Genomic DNA, 27,351 nt, shown 5'->3' on the forward strand with positions numbered 1-27,351 from the left:
GCCCTTAGAGTTTCAATGAATAATGTCTGAGTGATTCAAGTAAAGTCTGAGTCCAGAAAAGTAATTTTACTACAAGGAGTACTTATCCACCATTTTAGGAGGTCCAATCAGATTCCGAAGATGACTGGATAGCCGGAAGACTTGCCACAAATGCTTCCGCTTCCTTCACTGATTTGAACCACTTGTATTTTCCAGTATTAAGCTTGATTCGTAGATCGGCAGGAGTATGAAGAGAGGGTTTGAAACCATGTTCAAAAAGCACTTTCATTGCACCTTTAAACTCAGCGCGCATCTTTAAGGTCTGGGGTGCAAAATCTTCCACAAAGCGAATGGTTGTATCCTGGAAAGTAAAAGACCCCCTGATTGCCTCTACAATCAGACTGTGTTTTACCTGGTATTGATGGAAGCACAAGATTACTGGTCGCAGACGGGAGCCCAGAATTCCGGGGGGAACGTAAACTCTGTGTGCCCGTTCGAGCTCAGGCAGGTTCAGAAGCAAATCTTTCCCGAATATCTCACAGAGAAACTTGGTGAAAAACTTCACGGTTGGTCCATGTTCGGTCGCCTCTGGCAATCCAAGAATTCTAAGATTGCAGCGTCTGCTGCGATTTTTGAGATCCACCATTTTGGAAAGGAGTTTGTTACATTTTTCCTCTAAGCTGGAACAGAGAGTCTTCAAGTATCGAACACGACTTTCTAAATCTTCAGAAGTTGAATCGATGCGAGATAGGTGTTCGGCATGCTAGTCCACTTTATCATTGATCCGATCCAGTTTGTCTTCCAACTGTTTGAAAGCGGTTTTAAATTCCTTTAAAATTTCGTCTTGGCGCTGACGGAGCGCAGCCAGGGTCTCGTCTGAGGGAGCCGTAGCTTCCTTTCTCCCAGATTTAGAACTCTTGCTAGACATTGTAAGTTAGATATGTTCACAGGCAAGTAAGAGATCCCGAAAAAATTCCTAACTAAGGTTTAAAAAATGGAGACATTTAGTGCAAAGATAGCGACAGTAACAGAACAAAAGTTTGGAGCAGCTAAACAATCGCCATCTTACCGGAAGTCCATGAGAGTTTCTTAAGTCAATATGTAGATCATCCAACAAGAGGAGGGGTTGTACTGGATCTGGGTAATAAGCTGGCCAGGTTACCAACCTTTCAGTGAGTGAGCAGTTAGGGATCAGTGACCAGAATTCATAAAACTTTAAAATACGAGGGGTGATTGATAATTTCACAGCCTAAGGTAGAAGGAGTCAATTTTAGAAAACCTAGCACATTTATTTTTCGACATAGGCCCCCCTACATTTACACACTTAGACCAGCGGTTGTGGAGCATATGGATCTTGGACCTCCAGAAAGTGTCCACAGATGGGTGATTGATAAGTTTGTGCTCTAGGGTAGAACGAGATGAGTTATGCAGCTCTCGTTACATCAATCACCCCTGCTGTGGACACTTTCTGGAAGTCCAAGATCCATAAGCTCCACGACCGCTGGACTAAGTGTGTAAATGTAGGAGGGGACTATGTTGAAAAATAAATGTGCTAGGTTTTCTAAAATTGACTCCTTCTACCTTAGGCCACTAACTTATCAATCAACCCTCGTAGCTATAGATTGGGATAAGCATGGACCTCGCAGGGCAGTATCAAACTGGAGCAGGGAAAATTATGAGAGCATTAGGCAGGAACAAAGAAGAGTTAACTGGGAACAGTTATTTCTGAGCAAGTTCCCATCTGACATGTGGAGGGTGTTTGAAGACCCAACTGCACAGTGTACAGGACAGGTATGTTCCAGTCAGAAGGAAAGACAAGGATGGCAATGTAAGAGAACCTCGGATTTCAAGAAAAAAGGGAAAGGTATGTAGAGCTTAGGAAACTAGAATCAAACAAAGCCCTGGATGTTTATAAAGAAACCAGAAAACAAAAAAACTCAAGAAGAGAATTAGGAAAGGATGGATGAAAATGCTGACCCGCCCACTTTGACAGAAGCCGGGAGTTATCAAAACAACGAATATGAGTTTCTTGAAGGAAAGCAATGTCAGCTTTGAGTTGTTTGATATGTGAGAATGTGATCTGCCCTTTCATAACCTGAATCTTCCCTTCAAGGGGGGAATAGCATGCTCGCCTATTCCCTGGATGAGTGCAGCTGCAAGCACAGCCATGCAGGCAAAACAGCTGCTGGACTGGTGCCCCACTCACCACTCTGTGCATTCATTTATTGCAACACCATCTGCAATGTATACCATCTACAAAATGCACTGCAGATATTGAGAAGTTGCTCCGACAGCCTGAGATATGAGGTCCCAAACACATGATCTCTCCCAATCTTCCTCAAGAACAAAGGCACTAGATGCTGTGAGAAACACCAACCCTAAATCACATCCCGTCCTAATTCACAAAATACATTACTGCAGTACTCTGCACGTGTGTTAGGCACATATATACTGCTAGGGTACCCGAGACTTTTACACAGTGCTGTACTTGTCAACGTGGAGTTTGTAAATCTGGTAGGAGCAAAGAATGTTGGGAATGGTGAGGGTAGAGGGCTGTGCAAGGACAGTGGGACTGGTGGTAGGGCAGGAATGCCAAGGGTGGGTGGGGTGGAGGTGATGCAGGTGCAGGCACACCCAGCCCTGAGACACCAGAGAAGGTGACTTGATACCAAACAATTGGTTTGTTGATCATTACAGAATGTCTCTCTGGTTCTTCCCGCTCCCTCCCCCCTCCCGCCTGCTTTTCCCAACCATGATTCTCCTCTCCCCGTTCCCTTTCTACTCTCAATCCACATATCAGAATCAGGTTTATCATTACTCACATGTGTTCAGAATGTTGCTATTTTTGCAGCAGCAGCAGAGTGCAATACATAAAATTACTATCTATATGCCTAAGACTTTTGCACAGTACTGTATATAGGCAAACCTGTGCTACTGGGGGTGCATTTTCATACAATGTTCTATATTAAGATTTACTGTAATGCAAAACTGCATATGAACATGTAATTGCACCTGCATACAAAATGTGAGTTGAAACAGATATTTCACATGTATTTATTTATTATGTAAATTTCACAAGGGTGAACTTGTGTTCCATATCCCAGTATGTTCTGGTAGTGATTTGCAAATTCTGCAAGAACAAATCTCATTACCCGAACTGCAATCACACAGGGGTTGCTTGTACTTTGGTTGTCACTGAGCCTAAATCTTACCCAACAGGACTGTAGCAATCCCCAGAAGGACCGCAGAAATTCACGCAGAAAGGCTTATCATCATCTTTTGTAAATGCAGATCTTACAAGCAGCAATTGCATTCCATCAATAAAGAGAAATTATCTTCATGATTCTTTATTTTATATTAATCTTTGTTTATCTTTATTATTATTCAAGCAATAATCCATTTTATTTTTTGGCATCTCAATGTCATTGCTAGTCTGCTGAGGTTCCATTCCAGTAATGTTTCACTAATAATACACTTGCCCATGACTACCTGTGCCCTCAGTTTATCACTTCTGGGGATCATCAGAGTGAGAACACATATAACAATGTGGACTTTGTGAAATGCAGAACCCAGGACATGCCCAAAATTCCAGCTGTAGTAATGAATAGAGAGAAACTGAACCAATATCACAGAAAACTAGTCAGTGTGATACAGACGGATAAAGGGAGCTATATGAAGTTGAATAATGTGGAAAGTTCAGAAGGCTGTAGCACACCAGATGGAAGATAAGGTATTGCCCCATCCGGTTCTAACCATCAGCCATCAACCTCTGTCTCAGCCCAAAAAAAAAGCCTCCACCTTCTCTCTACACTCTCAGTCCTGATGCAGGATCTCAACCCAAAACACTGATCCATCCTTTCGCCTCTACAGCTGCTGCTTGAGCTACTGAGTTCCTTCAGCAGTTGAGTTTTACAGACATTCAGTGGTCATTTTATTAAGAAAACACCTGAACACCTGCTCATTAATGCAGAGATCTAATCAGTCCTAATACCTGCCCTATTACCTCTTTCTAGATGGGACTAGGAGGAAGAATAGTTTGGCTGAATAGTTCAGACTAGATGTGCTGAAAAGCTGAAAAGCCCCTATCTGTGCTGTAGTCCTCTAGGCCTCGATAGTTCTTCCTTTTCCATTATCAACGTGAAGCAGCAGTCACTTGCACTTTTTCTAACTGAGTACGGAACATGCAACGACTGTGATGCAATCTCCTTAATAATATAGAATCTAAAATGTGATTGGGTGACCACAGCCAATCACTCTCTTTGCCCAGCATCTCACCTGCTTCCAATTGCCCATCACCCTCAGACCTATGCACTGGATTTCACTCTTCTTACCCCTCCCCTACTTGACAACATTTGTCCATCATCCCTTCCTTGTCTGATTCCAACCTCTGTTTCACCCCTCCCACTCACTTTTATTCAGAGTCATGGAGAGATAGAGTTAATCTGTGACTTTTGCCTTAGTGTAGACAAAATAGCAGTAAGGAGAGTAAGAGGAGTGGAATGCTCCTTCTGAAAGATATGGGAAGTCAGGAAATATTAAAAAAAACAAGAAAGCAACATCTATCATCAAGGACTCCACCACCCAGGCCATGCTCTCTTCTTGCTACTACCATTGGCAGCAGGTACAGGAGCCTCAGGCCTCACACAACCAGTTTCAGAAACAAATACTACCCTATAATTATCTGGCTCCTGAACCTGCATGTATAACTTCACTCAGCACAAACTCTGGACTGATTTCACAACTTAGATATAATTTCAAGGACTCTACAATCATGGTTGCAGTATTTGTTTTTTGCGCAATTGTCTTCTTTTGCATACTGATTGCTTCTCAGTTTTTGTTTATGTATAAATTTTCATGTTATTTTGTATTTCTTTGTTTCCTTGTAAATGCCTGCAAGAAAATGAATTTTAAGAAAGTATATGCTGCCATATACATATTTCGATAAGGGCATTCTTAAAGGTGATAGTGAGCAGCGAGAGATTGTGGTCCATACTGTTATCAATGACATAGGCAGGAGCATGGATAAGGTCTCGTAAAGGGATTGTTGGCAGCTAAATAGAAAATTAAAGAGCAGGACTTCTGGGGTTGTGCTTAAGGTCAGATTCTAGTGAGATGAGATACATAGTGCAATTTAAGGAGTGGGTCCAGGACTGAAAGCTTCAGATTCAGATTTATGATTTATGGATTCAGATTTAAGGTAGAACATACAAGGTAAATGGTAGGGCACTGAGGAGTGCAGTAGAACAGAGGGATCTGGGAATACAAATACAAAATTCCCTAAAAGTAGCATCACAGGTAGATAGGATAGTAAAGAGAGCTTTTGGTATGTTGGCCTTTATAAATCAAAGTATTCAGTATAAGAGTTGGAATGTTATGGTGAGTTGTATAAGGCATTGGTGAGGCCGAATTTGGAGTATTGTGTGCAGCTTTGGTCACCGAACTACAGGATGTTGCTGGGACTTGAGAAACTAAGTTACAGAGAAATGTTGAATAGGTTAGGACTTTATTCCCTAGAGCGTAGAAGAATGACGGGAGATTTGATAGAGGTATGTAAAATTATGATGGGTATAGATAGAGTGAATGCAAGCAGGCTTTTTCCACTGAGGTTATGGGAGAAAAAAACCAGAGGGCGTGGGTTAAGGGTGAAGGGGGGGAAAGCTTAAGGGAATGTTAGAGGGGGCTTCTTCGCACAGAGAGCGGTGGGAGTGTGGAATGAGCTGCCAGATGAAGTGGTAAATGTGGGGTCACTTTTAACATTTAAGAAAAACTTGGACAGGTACATGGATGAGAGGTGTATGGAGGGATATGGTCCAGGTGCAGGTCAGTGGGACTGGGCAGAAAAATGGTTCAGCACAGCCAAGAAGGGCCAAAAGGCCTGTTTCGGTGCTGTAATGTTTTGTAGTTCTAAGTACATGCATGTCACCATATCCAACTCTGAGATTCATATTCTTGCAGGCATAATCAATAAATTCAATAACCATAACAGAGTCAATGAAAGACTGCACCAACAAGGCAGACAATCAGTGGCCAGAAGACAACAAACTGTTCAAATAAAAAAATAAAAAAATAATAATGATCATAATAACAAATCACATATGACCCATCAAAATATTGTTCTATTACTTGTTTACAAATGATATATAAATGTATAACATTATGCACCTCGCAACTGATCACCACTCACTTAGATAGCCACAATATACTTACAGAAGAGCAGAAAGTCTTCCATAAACATTGTAAAGAACAACTGACAATAGATTCTGTTATTCTAAGTCAAGTCCAGAGGAAAAGCAGAAATCTCTCATGTTGTTATATTGACAACCAAAAAGCATTTGATTCTGTCCCACACTCATGGTTAACATAAGTTCTTAATATATATATAAATGACACCCAATACTTGTGAAATTCCTACAACATCTGATGAAGGGCTAGGTACTATAAAACCAGAAGAGAAAAACCATTGTTATCAAAATAAATTGAGGCAATTTTCAGGACAACACTTAAGCCCACTATGGTTCCGTATACTGTAGCTTTAAACCTGCTCTCTAATTTACTGAAATTAAGGTATGAAATCAGAAAAAAACCAAATGACTTATACCTTGACACATCTTCCATACATGGACAATTTTAAATTAAATGCTCCTTCTCAGTAAAGCGAAAGCAATTAATTCAAAACAGTAGAACTATTTTTGAAAGATATAAAAATGAACTTTGGACTAGATAAGTGCAGAACAAAAAACTATCAAAAGCTGATAAACACAAAGAAAGCTGCAATAGAGCTATTAGAATATAAAGCAGGGCAGCAGGACACAATACAACTGATGGATGAATATGAAACATATAATATTTAGGATATCAACAAGCAAAGAAAATAGATCATATTGCAATAAAGGGAAAACTTTTGACAGAATTTTCTTTGAGGCTTAAGAAAATCTGCCAAACAGAACTCAATAGTAGAAATATAACAAAGGCAATAAACGTTTTCAGTATATCCACACTAATGTATTCTTTTAGCATAATATCTTGATCCAAAACCGATCTGGAAAATTTACAAAGGAAAATAGGAACTGAAATGACAAATTTTAGAAAACACAATGTACACTCAAACACACTTAGATTAACACTGCACAGGACAGAATGAGGAAGAGAAAGAACAGGCTTAAAAAATTACATAACGATAGATAAAACATCCAAGGATATATTTCCAACAACGAAAACAGGATTCAGCACTTCATGCGAGCATATGAAATTCTGATAAGTACTCACCACTAAACTTAAATGAAAGCACAACCCAGAAAAATGAAGAAGTTATCATTTTAGAAGAAAAAGTTAACCAATGGAAGAGCATGACTCTCCACGGAAGAAATCCCCACGACCTAAGCCGACTAGATGTCTAGAAAGAAACGTCGAATGTCTGGCCCAGAGTTGGAAACCTCTTCGCAGGAACAAAGGGATTCATTGTGACCAAGTGGGAAAAAAATCAAAATACATAATAAAGGCGGAAAATGCCAAGAGAAGTCAGAAAGAATCCAGTAAAGGTTCTCTAGATTATTCCCCTCGAGTGCTTATCTGACTTGGGATTCAGTATCCCAAGTGACAGGAGCCAAGAGTTTATTCTCCGTTTTGACCTCGGGTGCTTGGGACACATCGTCGCGATTCTGGGAAACCGGTGAAAACAGACACTCTGGCAATTAGAGGTCCAATCAGTAATAAATCCCCAGACCGGTCAGTCACAGGGACATGCTGAGACAGCCCTGGATGCCCAAGAATAAGAGAGATCTCTGTAGAATGAATCAAGCGGAATGTTAGTTTTTCATTGTGATTCCCTACCTGAAAAACGAATGGTCCAGAAATGTAAGAAACCTTACCCGGCTCAGGAGGCGTACAGTCCAGGGCACTGATGATCAAGCTTAGAGATAGAGACCGCCCTTTACTGTGCCACGCCTAAATCTATCAAGTCACTCATTGAACTCGAGTCAGCAAATGGGAAACTCCCTTTCGACTGCATATCGAACAAGAGGGGATATGGAACCACGAGGAAGTGCTTATGGGAGAAGCCCTAGGGACTGTCACAGATCTCGCCTCACTAGGCGGCTCCCTGGAGTTTCCCGACTCTTGGAGAAAATGGCCAGATAATGCCCCAGTCTCCCACTCTAAAAGCAACGTCTCTCTTTAGACCTTCTGTCGTGTTCAGTAACCGAGAGGTGTGTCCTGCACGAATGCATCTTCGTTCGGCGGGAAACTTGTGCAGAATCAGTTCGAACACCCGGTTATAAACGATTCGCGACTCACGCCGAAGTGTCCCGGGGTTGGCAGATTGAGTGAGCGATCGGCACTCTCCCTCCGAGGTCGTGGCGCAACTGATCCGTGGGCTTTTATGTTTTCCTCGGTGGCAAAGAGAGACGTGGCCATTCCCTGTAGCTGCCGCTTGTGCCTACTGGCCTTGGAACTCTGCTTTGCCAGATCAGGTCGCATGTCGAATCCCGATGGGTTCATTTTTTGTTTGGGTTGTTCTGTAAAGGTCACTAGTGAACTCAAGTGCAGGAAACACAGAGACTCCAGCAATTAAAATAAAACTTAATATTTATTACAGAAATTAACAAGAGCTCAGGCAAACTGAAATCACTTCCGACACACAGGAACTCAGTCTGAGTTTCATCCAATAAGGAACCACAATGACCCAACAGATAGGGGTTGGCATGCCCCCTCCTCCCGAAATACACCCTAGAGCACGTAGGAATTCCTAAAATAAAGTGCTAATTGAATTATCCTAAATTAGGGACAATTGATAAATACAAAGAGATTAACAATCCCCATGATCCCAAACGAGACACCCGAAAACAAAGTGAAAACCCGGAGATAGTCCAAAGACAAACAATTAGACGTAAAAGGAAAACAACGCAGACCCACCACGTGCCATTGAGAAAAATAATGTCCACGTTCTAACCGGCAAAAAGAAACTTTTCTTTAAAAACGATCCCTGGTTGGGACAGATTCAGAAGGTAAAGATATATGGGATCCAAGGTGAATTGTAAGTTTGGATTTGGAACTGGGTTGCCAGTAGAAGACAGAGAGTAGAGACGGAAGGCTGTTATCAAGGCTGGAGGTCTGCTACCACTGTGGATCAGTACAGGGACCTCTGTTATTTGTGATACATGTCAACGATTTAGATGAAAACCTAAGTGAGTGGATTAGCGGTCTGTGGATAACATCAGTTGTGCCGGAGTGTGGACAGTGTAAAGGACTGTCAAAGAATACAATGGGATATAGACCCGTCACCAACACGCATAGAAAAGTGGAAGACGGAGTTTAATCCAGGCAGGTGTGAGGTATTGCACTTTGGGAACTCAAGTGAATGGAGAAAGCATATAGTTAATAGTAGACCTACTAAGACCTAGTAGATAGATCATGTGGTCCAGGGCCATTGTTCCATAGCTAACTGAAAGAGACAAAGAAGGCGTTGGGCATGCTTGCCTTCATTGGTACGGGTGTTGAGGATGAGAGAGAGGAACCCACGCTGCAGTTGTACAAAACTTTAGTCCGACCACATCTGGAGTATTGCTAGCAGTTTTTGTCATCCCATTACAGGAAGGATATGGAGATCATGGAGGGGACACAGAAGAACATTACCAGGATGCTGCTTAGATTAGAGGCTGTGTGCCATAGGAAAATGTTGGAAGAACTTGACACTCCCTAGAGTGCCAAGGGTCAAGGAGAGACCTGATAAGTTTTTTTTTTAAATTATGAGAGGCATAGATAGGCAGCCAGAATCTTCTCCCCAGAGTGGAAATGTGAGCGCCAATGAATATTTTTTTAAGGTTAGAGAGAGAATGTTTAAAAGTGTTGTGAGGGGCAAGTTTTATATGCGTAGAATGGTAGATGCCTGTAATGGGTTATCAGGGGTAGTAGTGAAGTGATGGAGTTTAAGAGGCTTTTAGATAGGCACATGAATCTGAAGGGAGTGGAAGGATATGGATGTTGCACAGGAAGAGGATATTTACTATAAATCAGAATCAAGATCAGCACAACGTGTGGTCTAAATGGCCTGTCCAGTGTTGTACGGTTCTGTGTTTTATGTTTAACTGCAGACTAGGGACAATTTGCAGTAGCTAATTAATCCACTAACCCACATCTCTTCGGGATGTGGGAGGAAGCTGGAGTACCTAAAGAATCTCATGCAATCACAGGGAGAACATGCCAATTCCATACAGACAGGACCAGAGGTCAGAATTGAATCTGGGTGACTAGAGATGTGAGGCATCAGCTCCACGAGATTCCAGAATGACCTCATTCCCTTGCCAGTCTGCATACTTGCCAAATCTCTGACCTGCTGGCACAGCTGAAGCTGCACTTGGCACACTGTAAATATTTTGCACTTGTGTCTCCTACTGCTGTCTGTAAAGAGTTTATATGTTCTCCCCGTACTGTAAGGGTTTTCTCTGGGTGTTCCGGTTTCTTCCCACAGTCCAAAGAAGTACTGGTTGTTAGGTTAACCAGTCTCAGTAAATTGTTCCATGCTTGGGTTGGGGTTAAGTGGGGGATTACTGGAAGGGCCCATTCCATGCTGTACCTCAATAAATAAATAAATAACTAAATTACACCTCAGTTCCTTATGATAGGACGTCATACATTCCGTGGCCAATGGTGGAGAAAAAAAAAACCCATCCAAAAATAAAGCTAAACTTTTTCCTTTTCAAAATGGATGGCATGTGGAAGATTCTTTTGGTAACTGGACAGATGGAGCAGTGAGTGAACAGGAAGTGGAGTGGGAAGGAAACAAGTAAAGAGTCCGTGAGGGGAGTAGCAAATGGGCAGCATGATTGTAAAGAGATAGTGAGGGGTTTCGACGAGGCTGCAATGATACAGTCAATGGGCATTAAGTGGGGCATGTGAGATGGCAGAGAGGGGCTATAATAGGATAGCAAGTGGTGGTGAGAGGGTAGTCCAGAGTTGTGAGGGGTAGTGAGGAGCTAACAGTAGAGCATAAGGAACTGACCATTTGTATCTTTAAACATGGCTAAGCATATTCATACTTGGTCAAGACCAGTTGAAAACAGTGAGGGGAAAATCATTGCCACCACCTGTCTTCCCCATATTTCCATGGTTTTTTGAAAGGATCGCCAGGATCCCAAAGAAATGCCAGATTAATACCATCCACAAACCCACAAGGAAGCTCAAATCACAATTTATGTGGGTCAAAGATGACCTGGGACTCAGGACAGTTGGTGTTTACAGGATTCCCTGGGAATATGGGGCAATGTAAATCGGCCAGATGGGGTGCACAGTGGAAACTTGCTTCAAGGAGTACAGGAGGTGTATCTGTTTGGGTTACCTGAAGAAATTGGCAGCAGCAGAACAGTGCATTTGCAATGGCCATAAGATTGACTTTGATGGCACAAAACTACTGTGCTATGTCAATGACTTTTGGGACTATCTGGTGAAGGAAACCATTGAAATAAAACTAGAAAAAAAGAATTTTAACGAAGATTAAGGTCTTGCTCTAAGTAAGAACGAGAATTCGATTTTAAACAAGGCGGGACAGTGAAAGCCTGATTGGATGAGGACTAACCAATCAGGAGGGATGGATGATTGGGGAATAAATACCACTGGACTTGACATACCCAGGCATCAACCCTGATGAAGATGGCGGAGTTTGTCATCGAAATGTTGGTTAAAATCAATACCTGTACCTGGTTGGAAGCCTGAGAAGAGTTCATTAGTTGGGATTTTATTTATTAAATGATACGATGCTGATTAGGCCTTTCTGGCTCTTTGAGACACACACTCCCAGCAAACCCACAACCCCAATTAACTCTAATCTAATCATCCGACAATTTAAAGTTACCAATGACCCTACCCAGTAGTTATTTGGACTGTGGGATGAAACTGGAACACCAATGCATTCCAGGACATACAGAGACTCCTTACAAAGCAGCACCAGAGTTGACCTGCGGAACATTCCAAGCTACTGAGAACGTCACCCTTAACCTCTCCACAAAAATAAATGTTGTACTCCATTGCCCTAATGTTATCAGTACACACTGACTGCAAGCTTAAGCAGAGGTAACAGACCATAAACATACACTTCCATATTAATCACTAATATCAGCTCTAATTTTCAATCAACACCGAAAGAAAGAGATGCACAGGAAGTTTTTAAAATGTTCAAAGGGAATATTTTGAGAAGGAATTATTAAACAGTACAAATTGTATTTTTTCACTCAAAAAAAAAAGTTAAAACCTAAAGAAAAACTTCAGTCCAACTCCACTGGGTTCAGGAACAGTCAGTTTCCTTATAACTATTAAGTTCTTGGATAAGACTAGCAAGGGACTTTGCGGTACATTTCACTGCATGGACTTGCCTTCTACCGGTATATTGTGTTTTTTGTGCTGATGCCTTGTTTTGCAGGTTTCTTTTCTTCACTGTTTTGTATAATTGATGTTCTGTGTTTTACTGTCGTATTTATCATGGTGCTGTAAGAAAGATTTTTTATTGCACCCATATTTCATCCTATGCGTGCATAATAAACTCGACTTTCCGTAACTTCTGTTTGAGAGTCCTCTCCCATCCTTCAGGCTATTCAGACGCAGACGCGGCGCGCCACCACTAGGGCGCGCAATAACAGAGAAGGTGACAATTCTCAAGCAAAAGAAAGGTTTTAACTTTAACAATTGAATGAAACTTTTCTTAGCTTTGAAGTATATTTCTGCTCTGTGATTTCTCTTTTGTCCGTCGAATTCCAACGTGAAAACGTGACTCATGTAGAAACGTTATTTTGACTACCGGAACTCTTGAAAATTTTACTTAGTTCGGTTAAGAAATTGATTGCCGACTTCGCAAAAAGTTTTTCGGAGCGTTTGCAGTCCTTGGTTGATCTTCGAATGGGAGTTCACTCAAGAAGGGAGAAAGCTTCTTCCCAGTAACTTTACATAGACAAATCCGAATAAAGGTTCACATGGTGAAATAACACCAGCAGTGAACGAGAAAGCAAGAATCAACTTTCGCTAGAAACTGAAATAAAAATTAAGCAATGTTGGAAATACTCTGCGTGCTAGGCAGCATCCCTGCAGCGAGGAACAGATTCCGACCTGGTGCAGATGAAACGCTGCCATCTATCGGAAAAGTTACCTTTCTCTGTGCCTCTCGGGCGAATGGTGTCTAAAGGGCCCGTCCGGGTATTTACGGCGTTTCTGTTTTTATTTGATTAGTAATATCAAATTACAAGTATGCAGGTCCAACATTTACAACTCAGTTGCAGCGAGTTCCAAGGAAAGGAAATACAGTAATTCCGCATACTGATAGAGACATTGTTAGTTACAGTATTCCGCAATCGTATTTCTTCAGGCAGTAACGTAGCATCCGCCAATCTTTGGAAAACTCGTGACTACACTACAGTGGCACCCCAGTGTAAGCAGAGTTCGCGACAGTTCAGGAAGTCACTCGTCCGAGTATTGTTCAAGGCTTGGGCATGTAAACTGTCTAACTGTGACAAGTGAAATACAAACACTAGACAATATGAACCCAAGGAAATTTAATTTTGGAAAAATGTTGGAGAAATGTTGGCCAGTTTCTGAAGGAGACTGGTTGGCCCTTCAGAAAGTCAGAAAACAGTCTCAAACATTAACCTCGCTTCTCTACAATAAATCTGATCTACTTTCCGATCCGCCGACCTTAAACTCTTGCTGTTCCAGCTCGGTTCACCCTTTAAGCCTCATAGTTCCCGCACCCCGCACCTCTCGTTTCTACCTCCTACCCAAGATCCTCAAATCCGCTTGCCCAGGTAAATCCATCGTTTCAGCTTGTTCCTACCCCCACTGAACTCATATCGGCATTCCTTGATTTGTTTTAACACCCTGGTCCAGTCCCTTTCTAACTACATCCGTGACACTTCACACCCTCTGGGTCTTTTCAATGATTTCAAGTTCCATGCCCCCCCCCCCCCCATCTTAGTTTTACTATGGACGTCCAGTCCCTATACACCTCCATCCCCCACCAGGAAGGCCTCAAAGCTCTCCGTTTCTTTCTGAACACCAGACCCAACCAGTCCCCCTCCATTACCACTCTCCCCCGCCTAGCGGAACTTGTCCTCAGTTTGAATAATTTCTCCTTTGGCTCCCCCACTTCCTTCAAACAAAAGAGCTAGCTATGGACACCCGCATGGGTCCCAGCTATGCCTGCCTGTTTGTCGGCTACGTGGAACAGTCTACTTTGACCGTCCCGCACTGTTCCTACACTAACTACATTGGTGCCGCTTCCTGCACCCATGCTAAACTCGTCGACATCATCCACTTCGCCTCCAACTCCCATCCTGCCCTCAAATTTACTTGGTCCATTTCCGACACCTCCTTCCCCTTTTTCGATCTCACTGACTCTATCTCCGGAGACAGCTTATCCCCCCCGTATCTAGTATAAACCCACGGACTTTCACAGCTATTTGGACTATTCCTGGTCCCATCCTGTTTCCTGTAAAAGCGCCATCCACTTCCCTCAATTCCTCCGTCTCCGCCGCATCTGCTCTCAAGAAGCTTTTCATTCTAGAACGAAGGAGATATCCTCCTTTTTCAAAGAAAGGGACTTCCCTTCCTCCACCATCAACGCTGCCCTCAACCGCTTCTCTTCCATTTCACGCACGTCTGCTCTTAGCCTATCCTCACCCACTACCCCACCAGCCTCCGTATCCAGCACATAATTCTCTAAAACTTCCGCCATCTCCAACGGGATCCCACCACCAAGCACATCTTTCCCTCCCCCCACTTCCTGCTTTCCGCAGGGATCGCTCCCTAAACGACTCCCTCGTCCCTACCCACCGATCTCCCTCCTGGCACCTAGCCTTGCAAGCGGAGCAAGTGCTACACCTGCCCCTACACCTCCTCCCTCACTACTATTCAGGGCCCTAGACAGTCCTTCCAGGTGAGGCGACGGAGGTCGGAGCCCTGCGAGTCAGTAGGCGTCATATACTGTGCTCGGGGCGGCCTCCTGTATATCTGTGGACCCGACTAAGACTGGGAAACCATTTTGCCGAGCATCTACGCTCCGTCCGCTAGAAAAAGCGGGATCTCCCAGCGGCCACCCATTTTAATTCCACTTCCCATTCCATTCCGATATGTCTCTCCATGGCCTCCTCCACTGTCGTGATGAGGCCACACTTATGTTGGAGGAACAACACCTTTTATTCCGTTTGGGTAGCCTCCAACCTTTTGGCATGGACATCGATTTCTCAAACTTCCGGAAATGCCCCGCCTCATCGCCTTCCTCTGGTCCTCCAACCCGCTTTTCTTTCTTCCACGGCCTTCTGCCTCTTTCACCAATCAACTTCCCAGCTCTTCACTTCATTTCCCCCACCCCTCCCCAGGTTTCACCCATCACCTTGTGCTTCTCTCTCCCCTCCCCCCATCTTTAAAATCTACTCCTCAGCTTTTTTTTCTCCAGTCCTGCCGAAGGGTTTCGGGCCGAAACGTCGACTGTACTCTTTTCCATAGATGCTGCCTGGCCTGCTGAGCTCCTCCAGCATTTTGTGTGTGCGTCGCTCGGATTTCCAGCGTCCGCATATTTTCTTTTGTTTAAGTTGGACAATTGCGAAAGGTAGATTTCATATTTTAAGTCAAATAATTTTCAATCTGACGACACACAACCCTGTGCAATCTAACCCAATTCATTCACTCTTGGCGTTGCGGGCACAAAGACTGAAACATGCCGGCAAATCTCAAGGGGTCGGTTCGCGCCTGTGGAGAGAGATACACAGGCAAAGTTTCAGGTCGGAAACTTTTGGTCTGAGTGTTCTCCGACTTGAAACATTGACTCCGTATCTTTCTCCGCGGAAGCTGCCAACCCGCCGAGTGATTTCAGTATTCCCTGGGAATATAACGGATTTTCAGCATCTGCAGTTCTTTTTTCCATTCTGAGTAAACCCACTGACGGGGAAGAACACTTCTTTTTGCGAGATACCCGGTGGCACTGGGATTCAGGGTTTCCCAACCTGGGGTACTCAAACCCCTCGGTTAATGGCAAGTCTGCATAGCATAAAAAAGCGTGGGAACCCCTGCTGGGAATAAATAGCAACGATACGCACACTAACACGTGTCATCCATTACCTTTCACCGACTAGGTAAACGTTTCCACTTAAAGTCCTCATGCTGGCGTTCAAATCTCCCAGTGGCTTTGTCAACGCCCCGCAATACCCATCCGCAGCTCCGCTTCGCTGCACCGCTACATTTCCCTGTATTGATCATCACTGGCGATGCTTCCAAGTCGGCTGTAATGTGATCTCTAAATTTCTTAGTCTTTACTACTTCCCTCTTTTTAAGATACTTCCCATATCCGCTTTACTTGAACAAAACTGTCCTGGTGTGATTTAGTGCCAACTTGTGTCTGGCCTGGTGCTGCGTAGTTTAATATGAGAACCACTTCATAAATGCAGATGGTTGACAAAAGGGATTGCTGATATGGAACATTGTTCTGGTCCCCCGTTTAGACCAGCAGGTTTGAAGTGTCAACATTTTCATAAAGATTGAGTTTTATTTAACAAGTCTCCCCCCCCCCCAACCTAAAACCCGTGACAGTTCCGCACTGTGCTCGGTTACGAAAGAAGCGGCGGTCCCGCCAGCCTTCCTCCGCCCACCCACCACTCATTCATCTGTCTGTGAAGATTCGTACGCTTGTAAAGACGAATCTTCGCTAGCAGTGAAGTTCATCTCCGCTCACCTAGTACTGCCTACGGGTACAAACTAGCCAGCACGCCAAAGGAAGGTGAGTTCGCAAATTCGGATTACCGGCACCACGATAAACATCCCAATAAAGTAAGGAGATGAAATGGAAAGATGTTTACCAAGTTTCGAGAGTTATAAATGTCTAATATTACATAAGGCTGACCATCTGCGGACGCAATGATTCAACAATTATTTTGCATAGTTGGAAAGCTCTTCCACTCTGCTCTTTCAAACTAAGATGTCTCTAAACTCACCGTTTCAAACTCCTCTTTATGAGTCGAGATGGTCGTCTTGCTTGATCTCCCGAGCAGGATCTTAACGCATCTGAGTCCATTGCCGTAGAGTGAAAAGGGAATAAATATCTGCCTCCACTCTGACCCGAACGTACTACAGGTGCTCAGATTAACTGCCGCAAAAACTCCATCCCGCTCGGTGAAATGAGCAAACGACCCCATTCCGAAGATCGGCGGTTCTGCCCTGTGTCCCAAACCTTCTGTTGCCAAGGCAAAAGACACGCTCACAGAAGCGCCAAGAGCTGTTATCTATCCCGATTAAATCTCGCTCTCCTCACTGTCTAGCCAAGGCACCGAAAACTGGAAACGAGATCCAGTGCCGCCACTGCCTTATGCTCAGTAATAAACCAGGTAAGTATTAGCCACCTACCTAGTTCCACCGTTGGGTTCAGCGATGTCGGTTCTGGCTTCCTTGTGCAGTTAATTCGCCTTGCCTGCTCCGGCAGACAATTCACCCGGATCCCCGCTGGTGACACGCTCCAAGCTCTCTCCCTCTCTGTCTATCCCGAGAACGTGGAAGCAGCATTAATATGTTGCAAGTCCATCCAGTGCCGTGGGTCGAGGGGAGGCATTATTTAATGTGACTCTCGTCCCCTGTCATCACTAAACGAATTAATTTGGATGGCCAACCAGTTTCTTATATGAAGAGAGTGAAACAATATAACCCTCATTAGAGAATCCGCGCGTCTAAAAAGTCACGGATCTTTGACAACGAACGACGTTATAAATATTAATACATTACATCAATACGTTGCCTCTTCGTCCCTGAAGAAACGGTTGACGGAAGACGAGAGAATATCTTCATGTGCAACAGAAGTCTTTGTGAGAGGCAGTGATCACGAATCATTATGATCATTATGATCATTATGACTTTAAATTTCATAATGTCGAAAGCAAAGTATTCTCATTGTAACGTGACTTTACAGCATTTTTCGAAGTGACGTTGACAGGATTGGGCATCCTAAGTGTTCTTTAGTTTAATGTTCGCTGTTATTTTTTAAAAACATTGCAAATACTGCCATTCTCAGAAGCTATATTCATTGTAAAAACGTAAGATTAGATATTTGATTTTTACTTCCTTTGTTTTTTAACTTCCTGCTGTCGATTATAAAATTGCTGTTGCAGATCTCCTTCCAATGACAAGTGGGTCTTCGAACAAACAAAACCAAACCCAGCGCCCATCGAACCCACCGACCGCCTCAGTCAAACAGCGGCCCATCTCAGTCGTGGTCCAAACTCAATCCCGTCTGCTTTGACAGGATACGAAAGCAACTACACAGCGCTCTGTCGATACATTCTAGTCCGTGAAATGGACAAGAATACCAGTCTCAAAGCCTACCTGGACTTTTCCGAGAGACACAGAGGGAGGGGCGGTGTGCAAACTAAAATATGAAATGGCGAATGGAAGTCGACACGGACACAAACTAACCCAGAAAGCTTCCCCATTCACTTAGGGAGTTGAAGTTAATTATTGTATTAGCTTTACATACATTTACAATTCAATTCAATTTAAATATTGTACATAATCCGTTATGTGTTAAATCCTTCAGTGAAAACGACAAAAGGAACACATCCGGAGTTTCTGTCGCAAACCAGGGCCGGCTATTTTAGAGGGATAGACAGCGGGTGGGCCGTATTACCGCAGAAATATTCCAGGCTCGTAGTTAAGTATCGACTGGTAAAAGTTCTATGAAGTGGGTCGCTGCTGATCTGAAATCTGCACTCACGTCGTGCAATAAAACCTTACTTTTTCTACAAGCTACTTGTGAATTAAGTTTTGCTTCTATGCAGTTTCTCGCAGTGAGCACTTGTTAGAATTTAGTTCTAAATAAAAAAAAGTGGAGGATGCTTTTTTTTAATGTCCGGTTTCTCATTTTATTGTTTTGTTAAAGTATTGTGTACTTTTACCGTTTTAATAGCTCCATGGTAGCCTTTAAAACCACGAAGTGATTGATTAGAAAGCCGAGAGTTGATCCAATAGAAAGCACTAATTCCCAGAATGGTTAGAATACGATTCTTTACCGAAAACCCCTTGGGCATTCACCCCCCCCCCCCACCCCTCCCCCGATAGAAGATGATCTGCTTCTAGTCCAGTTCATTGGTTTCTGAGGTGGTTAATGAGGCCGATGTGAGAAACACACAATCTTTCCCACATGGCGAAGGGGGTAGTTGGAGAAGTGGTTAGATTGTGAGGCCGTTTGCTCTTTCCGTCATTACGCGCGTGTTAAATGCGCCCCCAGTGCATTGACCATGACCTCGGGCTTTTCAATACCATCTGGAACGATGCCCCTCTGCTCTGCGAAGTCATGCGTCAGAAATGCCCAGGAGTCAGCGCGGGGTGTTGCCCTCCTTCAGGGAAACTTTGAGCGCATCCTTTAGTATTTTTGTCCTGTCAGCTTCCGCCCAGGACAGAACTCGGACTAGAGTGTCAGTAGCGGATGTCCAGCGACATGGATAAAGTGAATACCGCAAAGATACTGAAGGGGAAGGCATCGGCGGAGAGGAAGAAGAAAAGCTGGAGAACCAACGTCATTTAGGACGGCAGGGGCAAGTAGACTGCCCCAGAACTCTGCGTTCAACAATAATCGGATGCAACGTGGATCAATACACACAAAATGCTGGAGGAACTCAGCAGGTCAGGTAGCTTTTCTCCAGGGGAAGTAAACAATCCCTTCTTGATTTCGGCTCGAAACCTCGAGCATTTGTTCCCCACCATAGATGCTGCTTGTCCTGTTTGAATTCATCCAGCGTTTAGTGTGCGTTGCTCAAGATTTCCAGCATCTGCAGAATCCCTCGCAAACGTGGTTCAGGCAGTTTCCAAAGTTCAACCAAATCTGAAACAGCACGGCAGGCCTTAAATCCCCGACGTGATCAGTTATAATGACCAATATTAAAATCTTTACGTATTTATGCCTGTTTGTTTCTGGGGGATGCTGTGGGACGGAACTGATGGTGAGAAAGATGATGTTAGGTGTTGGGGGCCAGGGTGAATAAGCACAAAATAAACCATTTCTCAGACACCGAGTAGTTGGAGCCCAAACCAGTGAAAAGTATGGGGTCCTTCAGTCATCGTGATTTAATGAATACGAGACTAGATAAAAGTGTTTATACGTTCAGACATGAATTCGTTGGGATTCAATAAAGCATCGACCTCGCTCTGTTTTCCCTGACATCACACAAGACAGACTGAGAACTACATGTTGCTGGTATTGGGGCAAAGCAGAGCGTTTGTAGAGATCCAACACTGCACAATGTGGAGGCTTTTAGACGATTGTCACAGACGGACACTGGCACAGTACTGAGTTAGAAAGATATTGGCCGGTCGATGAGTTCAAATGAACACAGGCAAGGTGAACGAGCGGCTCGCAATTACAGCTGTGTTGGGAAGGTGCGCTGTGTGAAATTATTAAACCTTCAGTGTTTAAGCTCGGCACCCTCTTGAAGGCAGTGGGCTCAAGCAGAGGCACGGTAACCGAGCGGAGCGTAACGACAGCACAGCCGAGCCAGGCGGTGTCCTTAGCGGAAATTGGAGAATGAATGATCACAGCGTGGCCTTACCTTTTCACTGACAACTTCTGTTCCAGATCGCTGGTCTCTGTCAGATCCGGCTGGTTGCTGTAGTGGTTCAGTGGCTCTGCTTAAGAGTGACCTCGTGGTGTGCTTGAACTTTCAGGGTCTGTACTCCCCGAAAACTGTCCCAGTTTTGATCCCAGAACCGAACTTTTTCTCCAATGACGCGAATGAAGAAGATGCGACAGCAACGTGTGGGAGGAACGTGGGCAGACACATGAATAGACATGGTGAAGAGAGATACACACTATGTGCAGGGAGATAGGATTACTTGGATTGTGGTAGACGCGATATGACGGGCAGAAGGGCCTGATCCAATACTAAATGTGTTCTAGGTCTTCACAAAGAGAAGGAAAGAGAGAGCAAGGGAGAGGGAGCTGAGAGAAACGGAGAGAGAGAGAGAGAGAGAGAGAGAGAGAGAGAGAGAGAGAGAGAGAGAGAGAGAGAGAGATTGGGAGAGAAAGAGAGACTGAGAGAGAGAGGATAGAGAAAGTGAGAGAGGGATAGAGAAAGAGGGGGAAATTGATTGATTGATAGATATGGATGTTTCTACTGATACATCAAACATTCTTCAGATAAACATGTATCTCCCAGGGTGCTGTATACAGACACTATCCCATAACTCTGAGACAGAATGTTAATGAATTGGTCCCGGGACTATTTTGTGATTTGACAGAAATACCACTACCTCATTTGGGACTATGTCGACTGTATTTACGAAATACTAAATGTTGAGGCGAGTTCTGAATGAGATTTCACACATCGAAGGAACGGATTTTTTATGAGTTGAATCTTCGAAGGACAGTAACCTGTTCCAGTGTGCCGTGTAGAGTGGCGAGGCTGTTGCTTGGTAACGTTAAATACTTTTCTTAATAACGATGTTCTGGCTCTACATCGGAGCAATAGTTGTACCGAGTTGATGAGCGGCTAGGAAACTGATACAACTTGGTCGCACTCACAGGGGAGGTAACACCCCGCAGAGCTGAACATTCAGTTCAGGAAAATCAGGGGCAACAACTTCTGTCCAAAATATGGAGTGACCACCGTCAGATCGATCCAGAGTGACTTCACTCTATAATCCCTTGGCAATAGACTAATGTTCTAAGTGATCGTGAGCACAGATCCGTCAGCCACCACCCCCACCCCCCGGCCCGTTTACAAAGTTTACCAGAGTACCGTGCTGTATGAGGTCCCTCGCGCACTTCCGTTTACTCTTGACGGATATGTTTCGCTTTAGCTGAGTAGTATATGAAATTCGGGGGAAATGCGGGGTGGGGGGGTACTCAGCTGGTCAGGTTGCATTGCTAGGGACAGAACAATTTATGTTTCACATCATAGGACACTCTGAAGCAAGGTCTCCTTCAGACTCTCTGCCAGAACAGTGTTAGACTTAAAAGTATTAATCCTGTTTCTCCCTCCACTGATGCTGACTGACCTGCTGAGTACCCCTAGCATTTTCCATTTTTTTAATTTTTTTTATTTTCAACAGCTGCAGCATTTTGCAGGGTGGTGCATCTCTGTAGAAGGCTCAGAATTACCCCAATGGAACGACTTCAGCTATGAGCAGTATTGCGAATAGAAATTGTTATCTTTCACTTGATGTAATAATCCCAATCCAATCTGGTCCTCTCAGCTGCATGTAATAAGTTGCACTATTCCAAGAAGTACAATTTAAATGATTTTTTGTTGAAAATATTATGCCCAAAAAGGGCAGAAAAGACACCTGATGAATAAAATTTCCTAATATTATATTGATATGTCATTTGCATAACTTTACAGCACAAATCTACAGTACAATTGTGAATAGTTGAAAAATAATGTACATCTTGGTGACAAAGTGTATTGCAATGACTTGACATTCTTCGCATTTATAAAATGTGTTCTACTTAAAAATGTTACATAGATGTCTTTAATTGCTTTCCGGAATCATTGGAACTTTGGCTAATTTATGAGCAGTAATGTTTTGTGACTGAAGGGAATAATGTATTTTGACCAGACTGTTATCAATTCAGAGTCCTCAAGTCCAAAGGAACAGTCTTTCAAAAACCAAAACTAATTCATTACAATGGCTGCTTCTGCAAATTAAACGTAAAGAGTCAGTACACAAAACACAAAGTGTTATCACATACACCCAGTGACCACTTTATTAGGTACATCCTCTAACTAATAAAGTGACCACTGAGGGTATGTTCATGGTCTTCTGCTGCTGTAGCCCATCCACCTTAAGGTTTGACGTGTTTTGCTTTGAGTGATGATCTTCTGCACACCACTGTTGTAATGTGTGGTTATTTGAGTTACTGTTGGCTTGAACCAGCCTGGACATACTCCTCTGACCACTCCCATTATCAAGGCGATTTCACCCACAGAACTGCTGCTCACTGGATTTTTTTTTGGGTTTTTTTGCACCATTCTCTGTAAACTCTGGAGATGGTTGTGTGTGTGAAATCTTGGGAGATCAGCAGTTTTTGAGATACTCAAACCATCCCATCTGGCACCAGCAATCATTCCAAGGTTAAGGCCACTTAGGTCACATTTCTGAACAACAACTGAACCTCTTGACCACGTCTGCATGCATTGAGTTGCTGCCACATGATTGGCTTATCAGATATTTGCATGAACAAGCAGGTGGACAGGTATACTTAATAAAGGGGCCATTGAGCGTACTATTCCCATGTTGAAGATTGGATTTGATCACCCACTAACCAAGCAGATATAGGATGTCTCAGCAAATTGAACCAGGACATCATAGCTCCTTCTTCACCCCTAACCAATATGACCTTACCTGGGTAGAGAAATTCCTAAAGAGGAATGTCTTAGTTTACAAAGTTGCAGGAGCAATGGTGCAGTGTTTAAATTACCAATCTGAGGCCTATTCAGATTAATAATCTGGAATTTTAAAACTTATCGTAAGAAATGGTGACCAGAAAACTACTTGGTTTGCTGGTCATAAACGGAGATGATTCTACAGATGCTAGAAATCCAGAGCAACATACACAAAATGCTGGAGGAACACAGCAAGTCGTGCATTGTCTATGGAGAGGAATAAACAGTCAATATTCAGCTCTGAGACCCTTCATCATGACTGGAAGGGACGGGGAAGAAGGTGGAGGAGTAGAAGACATACAAGCTGGCAGGTGATAAGTGAAATGAGGTGAGGGGAAAGGTCAGTGGTTGGGGAAGTGAGTGAAGTGAGAAGCTAGGAGGTCATATGTGGAAAAGGTAAATGGCTGAAGAAAAAGGGATCTAATAGGAGAGGGGAGTGGACCATTGGTGAAAGGTAAGGAAGAGGGGCATGTAGGGATGTGATGGGTAGGTGTGGAGAAGAGAAGGGAGCCAGAATGGCGAATGGAAAAAGAGAGAAGGGGGTAGAAATTACAAAAAGTTAGAGGTCAGTGTTCATATCGTGAGGTTGGAGGGTACCCAGACAGAAAATGAGGTGTTGATCCTCCAAGCTGAGAGCTAAATGGTCTTCTTTAGGAGAAAACATCTGCTCTCCTTAAATGGTCTGCCCTCCACATGACTCCATGTTGAACAACACCTTCTGGAGACACTGAAAGCATCAATGCACTCTGGGTGGGGACTTCAGTGCCCGTCAACAAGAATGACTTGATAGAACCAACTGACTGAGTCCTCTTGGACCAAACTGGATTGAATGATCTAACAAAAGGGATAAACCTAACTAACTTTGTCTACATGCATGTTTGACACATAATTGATCAAAATGACCACTATACAGTCCTTGCGGAAAGTGTGGGCCTACAGTTGTGCTAAATGGGATAGAAGAAAACTGGCAGCAGGAAACTAAACCATAAGATCATAAGACATAGGAGCAGAATGGCCCATTTGGTCAACTGAGTTTGCTCCACCATTGAATCATGCCTGATTAACATCTGGTAAACATTCAAGAAGTGCTGTTGAGTATCACCAGTGGCTGAAATGTATACCATCATAGCTGGCAACCTCATGTCCTGTTCTTTCCCTTGCTCTGCCATTATGATCAGGCCAGGAGCTCAACGTGTTCCAATGATGAGTGCAGAAGGCCACATACCTTAAAATGCCATACTGTACCATGTTAATGAAGTTGCAACACAGGACTAAGTGCATGCTAAAGAGCAGTGTAACATGCATTAGACAGAGTCAAACAATTCCAGAGACAATAGTTCCTAGTGGAGATCCTATGGTTTTGTCACATCCAGCCATGAATGGTGATGGATAAGTCAAGATTCTGATAACTGGGGAGGTTCCATCAATAACCTGCTCCTCAGTGATGCCACAAGACTGTTAAAGACAGTGGTGATATATTGCAACCAGACATGGACAGAAATTACAAGTGGATTCATATTGATAAGCTGGTACATATTGTCATATGTACTGAGCTCCAGTGAAAAACTGACATACCATCCTTTCAGATTAATTCATTACAACAGTGCATTGAGGTAATACGAGGTAAAACAATAGTAGAGTGCAGAATAAAGTGTTACAGTATGGCAAAAGTGCAGTACAGGTAGACAGTGAAGTGCAAGGTCATAATGAGGTAGATTGTGAGGTCAAGAGTCCATCTTAACATACTGTGATGTGCTGAGCTAAGCCCACAACTCTCTGCAGTTTCTTGCAGTCATGGGCAGAACGTTTGCCTTTCCAAGCTGTGATGCATCTGGATAGGAAGCTTTCTATGGTCATCAATTAAAAATTGTGAGGGTCAAAGATGATATGCCAAATTTCTTCATTGCTTCTTTCTAGGATCACCACCATCATGGAGACAGTCTTCAGCAAGTTCAACTTAATCCACAAAATATTGAAGAATGCCTAAGAACACTGTATACAACAAAGGCATGGGACCAGATAAACACTCTTGCTGAATAACTGAAGACACACCCTCCAGAACTTGTAACACCTCTATCCAAGTACAGTTACAATGCTGGATCTACCCAACAATGTGTAAAGTTAACCGGTTATGTTCTGCTCCACAACAGCAGGTCAAATAAAATCCAAATAATTACCGTCTAATCAGTCTACATTCAACCATTAAAGTAACAGGAGGCACCATTGACAGCATTGTTCTGTGGTATTTGCTCATTTACCTGGATAATTTATCTCCTACCCTAATTGATGCCCTGGTCCAAACAAAGACCACAGCACTGAATTCCAGAGGTGAGGTGACTGTCTCCAGGGCAACGAGGAATGCTGAATTCACATGATAATACGCAGAGAGCTTTCTAATGGTTGGAGTCATAGCACATGTATGTGGTTGTTTCAGGTCAATCATCCCAACCTCAGGTCAGTACTTGTTAAGATCCTCAGCACAGCATTCTGGACCCTAGCATCTTCAACTGCTTTGTCAATGACCTTCCTTCTGTTATTAGGTCAGAAGTTGGGATGTTGACCAATGATTGCACAACGTTGAAAACAGTTTACAACTTCTGATCAAGAGAGGTAGCCCAAGCCTGCATGCAGAATGACCTAGACAACATCTAGACATGGACTGATCATGGCAAAAACTTTCAGGCAGTGACTACTTTGAAAAAAAAAACTCACAAGGGTCTAAGCAAACCTGCCCTTGACACTCAATAGCACTGCAGAATATCGTATCATGAACAATGAACCAGTTACTCAAATGGGCCAGGCATGTAAGTATTGTGACTTCAATGCAGGTCAGAAGCTGGACATCTTGTGCTGAGTGACTCACTGTCAGGAAATGTAGAGGAGGCTTGACCCGAAAGCAGAGTAGCGGAGATGATTCAGCGATGAATGATAAGTGTAATAATAGACCACAAAATAACAAGTCACGCAGGGATATGAAACAAGAGAGAGCAGACACTAATCAGATAAACCAGGCAGGGAGAGTGAAGGCTGGGAGCAGCTGGTTGAGGCCAGCTGGTTCAATGGGCAAACAGGGACTCTGATGAGAACTGGGGTTAAATAGGCTGCAGGTGATGAGTTCAAAATGAGCCGCAGATGACTCCTATCAGCTGGGAGGAGATTGGGGGGTGCCTGTATATGCAGGCTTGGCAAGATCCCACCCCAACACCTACGGTCGGCCCCCAACAGCCCAGGATGATCCGGATTGGTCCGGTGGAACTCTTTAATGAGCAATAAGATGTAACTGAATTGTACCCAAGACCTCTCCTAACTATGTCCTTCCCCGAAGAGTGTGACCGTCAATGAAGAAACAACTTGTGCAGAGCAGCTGACCACCAACACATCAAATGCCTGCTGCATCCGGCCACTTCCCATTCAGCTTGGTACTGCATACCCTTCCCATGGCACCATGATTCTATCAACCAATGGACCATGCGCTTTGGAACAGCTTCCACCATCCTAGGTGCAGGCTCAGGTGGGTTGAGAGGTCCACAGAGAACGGGCTTGAGACAGGATTGTGGAAGATCAGTGTGATCCTGAGGGACGGTGGCAGCTTGAGAAGGCCAGTGAATGGACTGATGCTATGCGTGATCTTGAATGAACTGGGGCGAGAGCTTGTGTGAGTTGATTGGCAGGGGCAGATCTCGGGTGGACAGCCAAATAGGGTCGCCAGGCTGGAGTAGTCTGGCTGGGTGCTGGGGTCTGACAGTGGGGTTGGCAGCAGTAGGTATGGTTGGCAGCTAGGATGGCCTTCCGTGCCCTCCTTCAAGTGTTGATGCCGTGGTAAACCAGAGGCGTGGCAGACAGGACCTCTACCATTAACTCCCCCCGGAAAGCAACGAGAGTTAGTTGTCATGAAGCACTTCAAAGGGTGACATACCTGTGGCAAAGGAGGTGTGTAGATTTTGGGACAGGTCAGCCCAGAGTAGATATTTCTTCCATG

General features: G+C 43.8%; 1 protein-coding gene across 4 annotated transcripts in view; it reads right to left on the reverse strand.

Moving 5' to 3' along the window:
• The window catches only part of nos1 (nitric oxide synthase 1 (neuronal)), a 95,577-nt gene extending 78,003 nt beyond the window's left edge, over positions 1 to 17,574 (reverse strand). For 2 of the 4 annotated variants that reach the window (XM_073065457.1, XM_073065460.1), the window contains exon 1: positions 17,350 to 17,574. The gene's annotated coding sequence lies outside the window, so the exon portion shown is untranslated. Of the gene's footprint in view, positions 1 to 7,847; positions 7,872 to 16,940; positions 17,013 to 17,349 lie in introns of those variants that run through there. The other 2 variants (XM_073065459.1, XM_073065458.1) reach the window with 2 other exon arrangements.
• Between the last annotated feature and the right edge of the window lie 9,777 nt (positions 17,575 to 27,351).

The sequence above is a fragment of the Hemitrygon akajei genome, chromosome 14 (assembly GCF_048418815.1).
Source record: "Hemitrygon akajei chromosome 14, sHemAka1.3, whole genome shotgun sequence".
NCBI classification, from domain to species: Eukaryota; Metazoa; Chordata; class Chondrichthyes; order Myliobatiformes; family Dasyatidae; genus Hemitrygon; species Hemitrygon akajei.